Source organism: Aedes albopictus, chromosome 1, assembly GCF_035046485.1.
Source record: "Aedes albopictus strain Foshan chromosome 1, AalbF5, whole genome shotgun sequence".
In the NCBI taxonomy this organism is placed as follows: domain Eukaryota; kingdom Metazoa; phylum Arthropoda; class Insecta; order Diptera; family Culicidae; genus Aedes; species Aedes albopictus.
In genome coordinates this window covers 215020555-215036855 of record NC_085136.1, presented here as the reverse complement: position 1 = coordinate 215036855, position 16301 = coordinate 215020555, and positions in this window count along the sequence as shown.

The window sequence follows — 16301 nt, the reverse complement described above, 5'->3', positions numbered from 1 at the left end:
TGTGCAGGAGAACGGTGTGTGGCGGAGAATAATGAACCACGAGCTCGCTGCACTTTACGGCGAACCCAGCATCCAGAAGGTGGCCAAAGCCGGAAGGATACGGTGGGCAGGGCATGTAGCAAGAATGCCGGACAACAACCCTGCAAGGCTGGTGTTTGCAACTGATCTGGTTGGCACAAGAAGGCGTGGAGCGCAGAGAGCACGATGGGCGGACCAGGTGGAGAGTGACTTGGCGAGCATCGGGCGCAACCGAGGATGGAGAGCGGCAGCCACGAACCGTGTATTATGGAGAAATATTGTTGATTCAGTTTTATCTTGAATTTGATGTAATACTAAATAAATGAATGAATGGAGCTCCAAAATCATAATTTTCAATTTCAACGTGAAGTCTGTGCTATTGTACGCCAGTGAAACGTGGTGCGTGTTCTCAGCAGAGACCAAAGAAGTTGCAGGACAGGGCTAAAGCGAGCAGCCACACAGGATCTTTTACGTTGGTTCTATGTACCCTATGGGGTGCTCGGGATACATGAATGGGTGAGTAACGCTTACCATGGGTATGTAGGACTGAAAGTGATAGTAAGTAGGTAGCACAAAATGTGCATCGAATATGTTACTTAACTACATTTAGATAAGAAATCCAATTGAATTGGCCTTTCGACAATGGAAAACACAAAATTGACCCTTTGCTTTGCTCATTACTCACGGTCATTGCTACACGCTGGATTTAACCACAACCGCAAAACTCATTACCGACATGAATCTTCTGGTGGAAACTTCGAAAGGTCACGTCCGCACAGATTGAACCCAACCGCCATCACAGCCACATTCATAGGACTAAGATAGCAATCAGTTCCCACGCGTTTTGCTCTCTGTACTCAACCCTGCTCCAAGGAACAGAGGCACAGCTTATACGCATTGCAAGTCGACCTCGAAAGGGGACATTTAGCGCCAAGTCCGGAAAATATTCATCATACAGTATCATCGCATCTTTTATCATGGCTAGGGGTGCGTTGGTTGTGTAAATGTATTCGCCGTTGTTGGTTGGAAGGATGTTCTCAAGGCACTTTTCCAAAACGATGAACGCAGCGATACCATGACGGCAAAATACGAAAACATGAACCCCGAAACTATTCCTCTGCTGCAGATGCCAAACAAGCGACCCTGGTCATATTCATAACTCGTTCCTACAGTGATAAGTAATTTCGACGAGTCTTTCTATTCAAAGTTGTAATACGCTACGAAAATAATCGCATGATAGTCTCATTTGCATTTTTTGATGGAATAAAACTAATATTGTAGCTTCTTATACTTGTTGCAATAGACAAGCGATCTTGAGCCTCTTTCTCCATTCAAAAGAATATTCGCTGAACAATCGCAGAGCAGCCTATAATTTTGCAGTAAATCGGAAAAGTCACTTATACGATCACCGACAATTCCCCTTCTATTTGAACTGTGGGTTCCGGAGAGGTTTACACTAGGGAGCAAGTGCGTAGATTTCGACACCGATGTGAGTACGAATGCATACGCGATAAGGATAAAGGATTGGTCTACCATCATCGCCATCAGCCATCAGCTAGCAAGCAGTAGGTATCGTTGTCAGCACCTCCCCATGTTGCTCAGTGAGTGCATGCGTCATCAAGGTAAGATAGACGACTCGTAATGAGTTGAAATGGGAGCAAAACACGGGACGCAGGAAATGCGTGTAAGTGCAAAGTGCCTGCCCCAATGTTTGCTTTTGCCAGGTCTCTTTGTTGGATCGTTTTACGTCAGGCAAAGGCACTTGTGCTGGGAGAATGCATTTTCCTCGGTTGAGATGCGAATGCTTCCAGAGATCTAGTCTAGAGAGATGGTGCAAATGTGCCGTAAATGGTCATACGTGTCGGAATGGCACGTCAACCTGTTTGATGGGGCTGGTGAAATGGCATTGATTAGAGGTTCTGGATATGTGCATTTGCGGCTAGGATAATCTCTGGTTGGAGTGTTTGCCATTCCAAATGATGGGGCTCGAAACCGACGATAGGCGATAACGTTCTGTGGGGGCTTTTGATGGCTGGGCAAACGTGTTGGATTGGTTTACTAATTTGGGTTTATGATGGATAATGTGTAAATTATACAAATGGTGTTGGAAAATGGGGGTTCAGCGCTAGTTTTAACTCTATAGTATTACAGATAATGTGACATACACTTTTAGACTATATTGCTCCCTTGTTCTTCTTTTTTTATGGCGTAACATTCCAACTGGAACACTGACGCCTTTTAATCTTGGTGGTGATGTTTATGGTAGTAGACTATTATTAAAAAAAAAAAACAAGTATAGCTAAGTCATCCACCAAATAAAAGTATAATTAATAAAGTATAATAATTCTCAAAAAGTTTTCTAGACCTCGTTTTGGGAAGTCCATCGAAATAGCATGCTGACGCCCAACCAGTTTCCCGAGTAGTCGTTACCACTTCCTTTGTGCTCGGGAGGCAGGCAGGGTCAACCAACACGCCCGTGCCTAACTGTTCAGCATTAAGAACTGATACTTGCGTACAACTTGATCTACTGAACTTTCAGGCCCTAGCAGCTATCACCAAATGACAACCTAACCCAGCCCTCGGGCTCGGATTTAACCCAGTAAAGCGACCCCACAGCAACACTGCAAGGGTCGATTTCGACCGCAGGGCACCGGTATGACCTACGCAATCGACTCCCAATCCTTGGACCACCTTTTGTATAGCGTCTAGGCTAGCCACTCTCCGGCTCACGTCATCAGGATGTCGGATAACAACCCAACTAAAATAATTCTCGAGATTCTTCCGACCGGTACAAGAAGACGTGGTACGCAGCGAGCAAGATGGGTCGACCAAGTAGAGGACGATCTGCGGACCCTTCGTAGAGTGCGGAACTGGAGACACACAGCCATGGACCGAGTAGAAGCGAGACGACTACTAATGTACAGCAGAGGTCACTTAGTCCTTAGTCTGACCGGTAGGGTAAGGTAAGAACCCTTGATGCAGTGAGTTCCACTTCTTCGATGGATTCACCGTAGACCTCCAGCGTTATGTCATCAGCGAAGTCGACGATTGCCACCCCCAACGGGAACTTCAACCTCCACACCTCGTCGTACATTATATTCCATAACACCGAACCCAGGGTGGAAAGTAGGCGTCTTCTGCGGTCCTTCAAAAGCACTTCCGACCTACCTTTGTGTCGTGAACTAGTACTCTGGAAGTAGCTTCCAAGAATCTTGTACAAGCACTCGGGTACCCCCAGGCCAGACAAAGGAGCGCGTCGGAAATAGTAGCCCAACTTGCGCTATTGAACGCGTTCCTAACATACAAAGTCACTACTTCACACTAGCGAATCTCGCTTCTCTTACGCTATCTCGGCGCTTTTTGTAACCGATAGGATAGCGTCTACGGCCGATCTTCCCTTCCGGAAGCCGAACTGGTTGCTCAAAAGACCATTCCTCAAATTCCGTAGAGGATGATCTTTTCGGGCACCTTCCCCGTCGTGTCGATCATTGATCTAATGCCGGTGGGCCTCCGGGTGGTTTCCCCGCCTTTGACAATAGAACCAGGCTCTGCCTCTTCCAAACTTCTGGGAAAACTCCCTCGTCCAGGCATTTCTGCATAGCAGACCTGAACATCTCGGGAGCCTCTGCAATAGCTACTTTTAAGGCCAGGTTCAGAACTCCGTTTGGACCTGGGGCCTTACCTATGCTAAGAGACTTTGCTGTCCCCGCCAGTTCCACATTGGTGACGCTCTCCTCATCGCCAGCCCTAATCCCCGGCTGTCCTACGAAAGGAGGACAAGGACTAGAATCGTGACGCGGAAAACGTCCCTCGATGATCCCCTCCAACATCTCTGGAGATTGCGTCTTGGCCATCATGATCCTGCAGGCATCACCCAACGGATTCGCATTAGCACTCTGACAGAGACTCTCAATGCAGTCCTTTTTGCTTGCCCTTATCTCGGTCTTCAGAGCGGCTTTTGCAGCGGTGAACACCACCCACCGTTCGTTCCGCTCTTCCTTAGATTGTACTCGCTGCAACCGCCAGATGATCACTTTAAGTGTAGCTATCGTCTACTTTTCAGTTCGAACTACTTGTTAGGCCAGGACTACAAAACGTAACGTCAATAATTGACTCAGCACCGTTCCGACTATATGTACTCTTGGTACCGGCATAAGCTAGGTCGAAATCTAGTATGGCCAGTGTCTCTAGCAGGATCTGATCCCGCTGGTTCTTGAAACGGCTTCCCCAATCCACAGCCCAGGCATAAAAGTCACCCGCTATTGCCACCGGTATTCGCCCTGTTGGCACGATCGTCATACAGTCCAGCATATGCGTGAACTGCTCGATCGGCCACGGTGGAGGTGCATAACAGCTACAGAAGAAGACCCCGTTTACTTTGGCGACCACGAAGCTCCCTTAGGTAGTAGACTCCAACTCCTGGACGGGGTATTCACCCGTCGTCCATATCGCCGCCATTTTTCTGGAGCCATCCGCCGTTGCCGGCGGGTCCTCAGTATGGGTCCTCTATGATGGCGATATCCTTTCCCCATTCATAAACCGCCTGACAAAGCAGTTGCTGAGCCGCGTCACAGTGGTTCAGGTTCAGCTGCGTTTTTTTTCCTCATCTGTAGAGCCTTTTAACCACTGCGTCCATTATCTAGGAATATTGTGGTATGACCCATATTTAATTTGGTGCTAATCGATTATCCTGTCACAATTGAGCTGTGATGGACATTGGTTGATATAGCACTCGATCCCAACTAGGCACAACTCGTTTTATAAAGTCTATTACCCTGTTAGGATTACTTTGCCAAACTTCCAAGGGCACTAATAACCCTTTTCCAAATATTGATAACCTCTGATTGGATAGCTCTCCACAGCTGCAATGTAAATGTTCAGCGGTTTCGTTTTCACTTTGACAAAAACGACATTCAGATGATTGGATTTTTCCAATCTTGTGTAGATGGTACCTACTGGGGCAGTGACCGGTCATCAGGCCCGTTATTACCCTCAGGTCTCTTTTGTTTAAATTTAGTATGGTCCTGGCTTTTGCTGCACTAGGTCTTATAAATCTTTTTGCTTGTCTGGATGTATCCGTGGCATTCCAATTGGTTTCTACCATAGACATTTCCCATGTTTTTAGTTTCGTCCTAAGAGTACACTCAGGAACTCCACAGAATGGTTCAGGGCCTACGAAGCTCGATGCTGCACCCTGTCTGGCTAGATTGTCGGCGTTTTCATTTCCCTGAATTCCGCAATGGCCGGGCACCCAGTATAATGTTACTTCGTTCCTACTGGCCAACTGCTTCAGAGAAAGAATGCATTCCCACACTAGCTTGGACTGGCAAGCTTGGACTGGCAGCTGCGTTACCTGCCCTGTGATTTGTTCACCGTGTCTTTCTAAAAAGGCCGGTCATCTTGGACCACCCGTTGGAAGCCTGTTGTTCACGGATTTCCCGGTACAGATCAGACAAATGGGTGGACTCGTGCAGCTGTGTGCCTTATGGCATTCGGCGCCGCATCTCTTACACAGTTTCCTCCTGTCAGGGCCTTTGCAGTCCCATGACTTGTGACCTTGTTCCGGACACCTGAGACAATCCTCAAATGACTCGTAGACGGTCAGATGACATACGCACCAGTTAACCATAATCCTCCCTACTTCAACGGACATTTTTACGTCCGTCACCTGTAGCTTAACCATAGCTACCTGTGCCCCTGCCGGCCCCTTCCGTAGCCTAACGGCTGCGGTGGCCACTTCGCACTGTTGCCGCAGTGCCATGATGAGCTCTTCAACTTCTGTGAGCTCGTCTAGGTTTTTCACCTTCAGAGTCGCCTCTTGTGTGAGTGCCCTAAGCTCTACCCCTTCGCCATGGACCTCTCCCGCCAAACTTTTGTAGGCGGCGCCCTTGCGCTCCTTATCGCGCATCAGCTCCAGGATCATCTCGCCCGTTCGAGTACGTCTGATACTGCGCTTGTTGGCTTCCAGATCCACGAGCTTGGCGTCGTCGCTTCGCATAGCCTTCAAGACGTCCGAGTACTTCGACTATTCTGTCTTGATGACGAGCGCGTCACCTTTCTCACGCTTGGCACCTACTCTTTTACGCCTTGTTTTAGCGTCTCTTGCTTCTTCTTCATGCGGCTTCTTCTTCTTCTTCCGCTCTATCTTCGTCGAAGGGGGATCCTCCCTTGGTTCGCCCTACTCTGTGGCTGCTGAGGGCCTAACAACGGTTGCAACCCCTGGTTCCCATCCTTCCGGGACGGGCCAGCCATTTCAGGCCCACCCTTCCCAGCTTTCCGGGACACCTGGTTGGGGTCCGAATTGCCGGCATTGCTGCCGACCTTCGGGGTTAGTATCCGCCTGGCCTTGACAGTTCCCCACCAAATATATGACGACTGCTTCGCCCACTTCTACGAGTGCTTGTCACGAGCAGTCGCATCCACCACAGCTTTTGGACTACCTGCGAAAGCGAAGGCCTCTGTCTTATTAGAGTGCGTATCCTTTTCTTTTACAGGTTCCCCGGCTGTTGCAGTCTTCGCGAGTATCGCATGTTCCATCGACTTACGAAAACGCTACAGGGCCGTTTTCAGGTCCTCACTAATGTTGGACTTCGTGGACGTAAAGTCGATGATCTTGCCTGTCGTGATCGTGACCCTGCAGCCGAATTTCCTCGCAGCTCCTCAACGCTCCGACTAGCAGAAAGCGGTGCCACCCGCTTTCTCGCTGCCGGAACGGAGATCCGTGTTGACTCCGCTCCTCCTCGACGCTCCGGCTAGCAGAGGGCGGTGCCACCCGCCTGCTCGCTGCCGGAACGGAGATCCGGGATGACTCCGCTCCTCCTCGACGCTCCGGCTAGCAGAGGGCGGTGCCACCCGCTTGCTCGCTGCCGGAGCGGAGATCCGTGTTGACTCCGCTCCTCCTCGACGCTCCGGCTAGCAGAGGGCGGTGCCACCCGCTTGCTCGCTGCCGGAGCGGAGATCCGTGTTGACTCCGCTCCTCCTCGACGCTCCGGCTAGCAGAGGGCGGTGCCACCCGCTTGCTCGCTGCCGGAACGGAGATCCGGGATGACTCCGCTCCTCCTCGACGCTCCGGCTAGCAGAGGGCGGTGCCACCCGCTTGCTCGCTGCAGGAGCGGATCCTGGTCGACTCCGCTGCTGCTCCGCTGCTCCGATGATGTGAACTGTCTCACATCTGCCAATAAACTGATCAACTCCGATCCGAACAGGCCTACTTATGCCCAACAGGGACGTGTTCCGTTTGCGATGGATAATATGATGTCATTCGTTTCTCTTTTCCAACGTCTCCGTTCTATAAGTGGCACCTGCAGTGACACAGTGGGTACCAATGCTCAACGCAATGGTATTAATTCTTTCATATATATTTTTTTCATGTTTTTTTTAATATACTTTATAGCTAATAAATTCATTTTCATATTTTGGTATTTTGTATTTTGATTTCTACATTATTGCACTCATTCTATATACTACATTCGCCCCCTCTTCTACTCTTATAATATTTATTAAATTTAATTTTACACAAAATTTGCGGAAATCAAGTTTTTTCTTTTTTGTTCAACGAAGGAGGGATTTTTTTTCTTCAGAATGGAATTAAACTTCTCTCGAGATTGAATCTATTTTTTTTTAATAACTCGTAAATCAAATCAAACAGAATTGAAATAAAATTTTGATTTAATTTCAATCGAAATCTAATTGAAGACTTTTCAAGCTACACCCAATCCAAAATGAAATTGGAATTCAACCAAAATGCAAACTGATTTCAATACAAGCCTATTCAAATAAAATCAATTATAATCTAAATATAATGTAAGGCAAATCCTTACCATATCAAACTTACTATGTCACTATAAAAGTCTAATCCAATTGCAAATCCGAATTCTCAATCTAATCAAAATAAAATTTATTCATTATCCAATCCAAACTTTATTCAAATTTCAGTCTAAATTTATGAAAATCCATTTCAAGACATATTGGAATCCAATCCTAAGGCATTGACATCAATATTTAGTCCTAATTAAACATGGATCCAAGCTTATTTCAACTCCAATCATACTCGATTTTTTTTCCGATACCACTTCAGACTCAAATATAATTATTTATTTATCTCATTGTTTTTTTTTTTTTGGCTCCAATTGGCAATGCAGTAAATTTCGTGCTTCTCTGCCTATCACTCTCTGTTACCGCTCCTTAGCAATTCGCCCAATTTTATGACAGATTTGAACGTTTTTTTAGGGAGTTTTAATTCAAAATTATCCGAATTCAAATTACCCCAATCGAAAACAATTTAAATTCATATAAAATACTGTCCAAAACTAGGTTGCATAGGATTCAATCAATAAATATATTGATTCAAAACTAATCGGAACACATTCTAAGTAATTTGTTCAAATCTAGATTAAATGAAAATCGAATTTTATCAAAATTTAATACAAATACAATCCAAGCCAAGATCCAATCTGAGTTTAATCCAAACTTACAATCCTAATTCAAAAACAAATCTATCCTTATTGAAATTCAGTTCTAATCAAATTCAATCTCAGTCCGAGCAACATTCAATCCACATACAATTCAAATAAGCTTGAATTCACTCCAAAATTAATCTCAATTGAAATTTCATCCAATTCAAATTAAATAAATGAATAACCAATTTAATTTAATCAAATCCATTTATAATCAAATCTTAGAACCTATTATGCTCCATGTTCATCCCAAATTCAATCTTAATCAGTATTAAATTCAAACCAAGCTTAATTGGAATCGAACCCAAATTGATAAAATTGAAAATAATTTCTATTCAAATCTAATAAATAACAGATTTCAAATTTTATTTAAATTCAAACCGCCTAAAATAAATTACATACACACATATTTAATTATCCAAATCTAATCCAATTTCAGATTAAATGAAATTCAAATCAATCAAGATCCAAACCTTATTCAATACTATTCCAATATAAATCCAATTATAATTCAAAATATTATCAATATCCTTGACCTTAGATTTGCTAACCTAATTCAGCCTCAATTCAATCATCATCCACTTCAAATCCATTGTAAATCCAATCCAATCGAATAATATCTACTACTCAAATAAATATCCAAATAAATCCACTTAATCCGTTAAATCCTATTCAAGCCCAATCCAACTCCAATCAGAATCAAATTCAAAATCATCCGATACCCTTTAAAACCAAAATATTACTCAAATAACATTGTAATTCATTTCAAATCTAATTTTAACTTGAATCACTCTAATTAAACATCAATAAACTTCAACTTTATTTTATTCATATCTATTCCAAATCAAACTTGAATGGAATTCAACTTCAATCTCAATCCCATCCAAAGACACAAACTGAACTCCAAATTCCAATGTTGATAATAATGCACTGCTATTTCAATATTGTTCCGATTCAAATCAAAATATAACCCAAACAAAATCTAATTTAAGTTTAGCAAAACATCTAAAATTAAATTCCATACAAATTCATTCTTCATTCTATCAATATTAAATCCACAACCACGATCAACATTCAATTCCAATCCAAGTCGAATTGAGTTAACTTTAATACAATTAAGTCCAAATCAAATCAGAATCCAGCCCAATACACGTAATCTGGAACAAAAGAAACGTTTTTTTTAGTTACTTTGACGTTCACATTTATATTTCTGTTTTTTTTACAGTGCGATTCATCAAACCCCTTCATATCTGCCTTCTCATTCAACAACCGACTTTAATCTTCGAATACACTGAATTCTTTTTTTACACGACTTTTTTTTACGCGATTTTATTTTGCACGACTTTTTTTACGCGATTTTCTCGAAGTTACGCGACTTTTTTTTACGCGATTTTGGTCATTTGCGGAAGGCAAATCGCGTAAAAAAAATTCCTTTGGATTTTTTTTGCGTGAATTCTCGAAGTTACGCGAACTTTTTTTACACGATCTTTTTTTGCGCGAACGCATCCATCGCGTAAAAACAGAATTTAGTGTAAACTGAATTTTTTGAAACCAAATTAAATGCATTTTCATCGGAAGCAACACCTTAATTTCAGTTTCGTCTTTCTACACCGAGACCCATATTGATACCTGTTTTATCTTATCGTTTTTTTTTGCTTGCTCTCCGTCTATCTCCACCGGAGGCAGTTTCTTAATTCGAGTTCCGTCTATCTCCACCGGAACCCGTATGTTTTTTTTTTGTGCACTCCGTCTATCTCCACCGGAGGCAGTTTCTCAATTCGAGTTCCGTCTATCTCCACCGGAACTCGCATGTTTTTTTTTCCTTAGGGGGCACTCCGTCTATCTCCACCGGAGGCAAAGAATTAAATTGAGTTCCGTCTTTCTCCACCGGAACTCATTTCTTTAGTCTTAATTTCACATTCCCACAACTACCAATTATCCTACCTTTTGCGCCAGTGTCGTGATCGTGACCCTGCAGCCGAATTTCCTCGCAGCTCCTCAACGCTCCGACTAGCAGAAAGCGGTGTCACCCGCTTTCTCGCTGCCGGAACGGAGATCCGTGTTGACTCCGCTCCTCCTCGACGCTCCGGCTAGCAGAGGGCGGTGCCACCCGCTTGCTCGCTGCCGGAGCGGATCCTGGTCGACTCCGCTGCTGCTCCGCTGCTCCGATGATGTGAACTGTCTCACATCTGCCAATAAACTGATCAACTCCGATCCGAACAGGCCTACTTATGCCCAACAGGGACGTGTTCCGTTTGCGATGGATAATATGATGTCATTCGTTTCTCTTTTCCAACGTCTCCGTTCTATAAGTGGCACCTGCAGTGACACAGTGGGTACCAATGCTCAACGAAATGGTATTAATTCTTTCATATATATTTTTTTCATGTTTTTTTTATTATACTTTATAGCTAATAAATTCATTTTCATATTTTGGTATTTTGTATTTTGATTTCTACATTATAGCACTCATTCTATATACTACATTGCCAAGCTGCTGTTCTGCCACCTCGATTGCGGACAGTCCTTCTCTTTTTTGGTTGATGGCCCTCAACATCCACGCTCCGTCTAGAATCTGCACCGGCTTGCCGAGGATTGGATCGCTGGAGCTGCGTGCGCTGCTTCCTGCTCCTACTTCCTCAGTTCTTCTTAACAAAGACCTCGCCAACCCACTTCTTGCGAAAGGGTTAGCCTCACCACTACCACTACCTCCTGATTGATTTGTTTGTTTATGATTAGATTTCATAGTTAATCCCACGAATAGTACGGGAAAGAGGTCCACCACGCCAGAGCCCTGCCTTTAAATGGTAAGGGACGAAATACCGTGAAGGTGTCCAGGTACCCCACAGGCTCCGTTAATGATCGAGCATACCCTCTCGATCACTCATTCCTCGGCACGAGTTGCTTGACACCTTGAAATGAGATTAGTGTTTCTAGTCTCCCTATATCGCTCCCTGCTCTGCCGGTCCTCGGCTCCAGCATCCGGCTTTTGACAAAATTCTTCTTTTCGGTTACCCTCTGATGCTCCTTGTCGAACCTCCCGTTCCTATGTCGTCTATGAGCAGAGCCTATCGGTGCAAAACTGCGTCCATTTTGGTCAACCTTCCAAGAAAACTGCGAGAAATAAGACTCCCATTTGCTGACTGTTACAAAAGCAAGCTCCATTCGAGATGCATCTTACTTAATCATTAGACACAGTAGGACTGAGTCACATTTCTCAAAAAGCTATAGCATGTAGACCAACACTCGCGCGCTTGGAAGCCAAATTCAAACAAATTTGCAAAGAACGTGGAGATCATCCATTTTGTAACCATATTGCCTCTTTCTATGGGCCTCGGAAAGAAAGGTGGCGTTTGCCATCGACGGACGTCGTCGCCGTGCGCTACATCTACCTAGGGGAACAGAGCCCAAAATGCCAAGATGGGGTAAAATGGCCCAACTCATAAAATCATTCCTGAATGGGACTTGATCATTAGTATTGGTGAATGGTGTCAAGATACGTTTGCATCGAACATTCTTCTAGAAGCTAGGCCCCGAAACCCACGAAAAATCTTTTGATTTCCCAATTTAAACTGGCAACTTCCGGTTTTTCGTGCTTGCAATTAAGGTTTTCTGGTGATTTTATTACCAGCCAAGTGTTTCCAACGAGATTGAGGCACGCATGGAGACGCATGGTTGTTGATGTCTACGCTTTTCATGTTAGGGGTCATTCAAATATTACGACCATCGTTTTGCGGGGAGGGGGGTAACACTCCATTTATTAAGTATACGAAAAAGCGGGACAGAGGGGGGAAAAGGAGTCGGAAATGCCCGAAAACTGATGGACGTAATTTTTGAATGTTTTCATGAAGTGGCATCTTACCCCACGGCAGATGGTCGTTTTGCACCACTTCCGTTTTACGAATCAGTTTTTAAAGTCGCTAAAAATCGATGAAAATACAATAATTTAGTGAATATTTTTGCTGAAGTATCGAGCAAATATTGTCTAGTTGCTGTTACCACTTTGAAATCCTAACAAATGAGACTAATTATCATTGAAAACGATGAAAGTTTGAAAAATGGCATTTTACCCCACTTGACCCTACGTGATATCTTTATTTATTCCTGTGTGTGCGCTGTGGAGCGTGAATTTGATGAATCTATACACTTTTCGTCATCGTATCCTCCGAAGAAACCATCCATCCCGGCTTCTAATCCTCGCCAGCCGGAGTGTGGGACGCAATGGATTTTTAAGGAAGTTCTTCATCACTTATTCAGAGGCTGTTGTTCCGTTCGTTCGACCGTATCTGCTCTTTGGCTGATTGCACTGAGCCTCGGTCGGCCAGGCCTCGGAGTGACATACACACAAACACACAAGTTAAGAAATTATATCACGTCTTAGTGACGACGTCGTCGTCGTCATCGGTGGCCATCGCCGCCGCGGTACAACCGATGCCTACAAGTAGTCAGTCACTCAAAGTGTTGGACTTGTTTCCTGCGCTTTGGATTGGAAGGGTTCTCGTCTTTGTCAGCCGTGGCGAAATCGGAAAGTTCGAACCAGGGAGACCCAGCCGTGCGAAAAACATTGATGGCAGTTTTCTTTTTGGCTATGTGGCTTCGTGATGACTGCGTGGATTTGCTGTGCTTCTGAGAAAGGGAATGAATAATCCATGAATGTTGTTCTTTGCTGTTGAGTTTCTTTGCGAAAGACAGTTAGTTATCGAAACATGTAGCAATAAGTGTCAATCGTTGTAGACAATGTTTAAGTGATTGTCGGCACGGGATGAGTAATCTTGAGTGAATCTTTCTACCCACTTTTTAGAATTGAGACGTAGTGATTTATTACTGAAGTGTCGAGAGCAGTCTTGTAAACATTCGACACTTTCATGTGTTGCCGCAGTGGGGTGTCAGCTTGCTTCATTGCACTCGGGCGCTACCGTTACCTCTTACACAACACGAGCGGTAGAACGGAAAGAAAGGATCAAATCAATGTCGTCTGACTCGATGACCTTTGTCTAATTCTATCTTTTCGCATAGATTTCAGCCAATTTCGATTATGAATGTTAATGTTAGTTTATTTTTGCTTGTTGAATTGAATATGACACACATATGATCAAAACAACAGCTCATTATGGAAGAAGACAGGAATAACCAAAGCCAAACCGTTTGCCAAAGACGCTATCGTGGTCAAGTGCATTCGTTTAAAATTTCTGTTTCGTACAGTAGTTTGATTGCTTGTGTTGATGTCGGACACAAAGAAAAAGAAAGCCTCATATTGATGAAAGGATGTCAAAAGACAGTAATATATAACAAGACAGGTCGAGAAGGACACTTGTGTTTCCAAGAAACATTCGGCTATCGCGTAGTGAATATCGAAACCGGAGTCATCACTTTAAAACAACTTTTGCAGATGGAGTATTGTGTTGTTCTTTGTTGTGCATGCATTGCTCCTGTCAGGGGTGAGTATCGCGGCATCTTCGATCACGTTCGCTATTGTCTCGTACGAAAACGAAACCAATAGACACGTGGATGTTTGTTTTACACTCTTCAAAATAAAAGTGGCGCGAAACAGACTGCACCTCATTTCTGCATGCCGAATCGATTTCCAAAAATCAGCCCATCACCGGAAATCAGCCAACGCGTTGCAACGGCTTGAACGAAGTGGGCGAATTGTCGAAACATAAGTTGACAAAGGTGCCTACCCAAGTAACAATTTTAATTTTATCAAAGTTTTTTAGCGATTCAAAAATCCTAAACATAAAACCATTGATACCGACTTGAAAATGCTCTCGAGTTCTTGTATGTCTCAATAAGCTCACGTTCTGGCTAGTTGGCCCAGTCTTATTAGGGTCGTATGGGCATACAGGACTTCGTATGCAAACCGGCTTAGGATTTCGGGTTGTATCATAGTTTTATCAATCTTCTAAATAAAACCATCTTCTGACTTGTCAAATAATTGTTTTGATTATTTTTCACTCTCAATGTTCGATCGTCAGACAAAAATTAAGCTTGGTTGTTTATCCAGCCATCAATTGGAAAGATGCAGATATGGAATTCAGATTTGTTTTCCTATGTCAGGAGGCATGCCACGGAAAATTTGTGGTGAATATGACTGTGATAATGACAAAAACTAAGTGCGCCGCACAAACTATGCATAATTTGGAAGGTACATTTAATTTACTCGGTGGAATTGGGTGCAAAAAAGTTTTTTTCAACACAGCGGAGTTTAAAAGACATTATGTAATTTTTCTGACAAAATGAAATAACGGAAACGTGTTGTATGGTTTAATTTTATCTTGAGGTGTACGTGAAATCATAAAATTGAGTAATAATTTTTCTGTATTTACATGAATTATCCCGGCTAGGCGACATATTTTTCTGATAAAACTCTGTGTTCCTGATGATTTCTCCAATAGGGCTAACCCTCCTGAGGTAGTCATAACTGAGCTCAAGATAGAACTAGCGGTTTTATCACCGCATTTTTTAGGTATATGTTACGGCCACGAAATCTTTTGTTGGTTTTATGCATTGCCTCACAGTTTTGTGTATTTGTTTACAAAAAAATCTCTCCGACAAGAACCGCAAATGCAAGTTTTATTGAAATGGTATACAATAAGTGATAAAACCAATTCATGTCTACTTGCAAGTATTTAATTGAAGATGTTTATAGCAGAAGTTATATGATAGTTTTGTGGAACGCCAAAAGGTTCAAAATAAAAAACTACCACATAAAACTAATTTAGAACAACTAGCTTTTTGACATGCTCGTATAAAACCAGGATAAAACATGAATAAACCTTCAAGGCATGCTGATTGTTACTTGGGTATTCTGCAGGCCCTTAACTATAAAACGGGACTTTGTTAATTCCTAAGAAAAAGGCACAATAAATGTGTCCAAAACGTCGTTTTTAAGTGCAACAGACTGGAAGCCATTACCCCGAATCAACATATCACAGTCGTCTCAATGGCTTCGTCAGATAGTTCTTACCTGGGTTGTGGCCTCTTCCTCACATCGGTTAAGAATATTATCACCGTGGATCTTTACTATTATTTGGTTCGATTTGCTTTTAGGGGCTGTCCATAAACCACGTGGTCATTGGGGGTGGGTTTGGCCAATGACCATTTTGTATGGACTAATAAAAAAAATTGTATGGACTAATGACCACGCGTGGGGGGGGGGGGAGGGAGTGGGTGGGGGGTTTGAAAAGTCCCAAAAAATGACCACGTGGTTTATGGACAGCCCCTTATCGGTGAATTGAAACACAAGTCGCATGTACGCTTCAGCCATCATCAGACGCCTAAAACAAACATTTATTCAACATTTACACATTTTTCAAACAAAAAAGACACATTTTGAAAGTTGTTCATTTCGAGTCGCTGCACTTTATCTTCACATTTCTCTACATCTTCAAACACGAAATTTTCCAGCTCACTTTTTGCACGCTCAGTGGCAATCGAAAATTTCTAGACTGCCATCGTGGTAATTTGGCCATTTCACGGCCCATTTGGTAGTTTCACGGTATTTTATGACGATCACACAGTTTTTAAGCTTCGTAGTAGGTATTGACGAACCAAGTGAACTCGCTAGCACGAAACGACGAGGACGAATGAATATTTTTAAAACATGAACTGAATGGACCTGCATCAAGTTTCGTAAAAGAAATTCTTACAAGAAACTGCTACATTCTGTAAAAATTGCTCGAATGGCCAAATATGACAACTTTCAATCCGGGGTGAAATTGATCAACCAAATACCATAACATCATAAGAATGGAAAATTATTGAACAAACTTTATGTGATGATGCTGAATCAGAATAAGTTCTTAGATTTCTAACAACTGGTGTAGG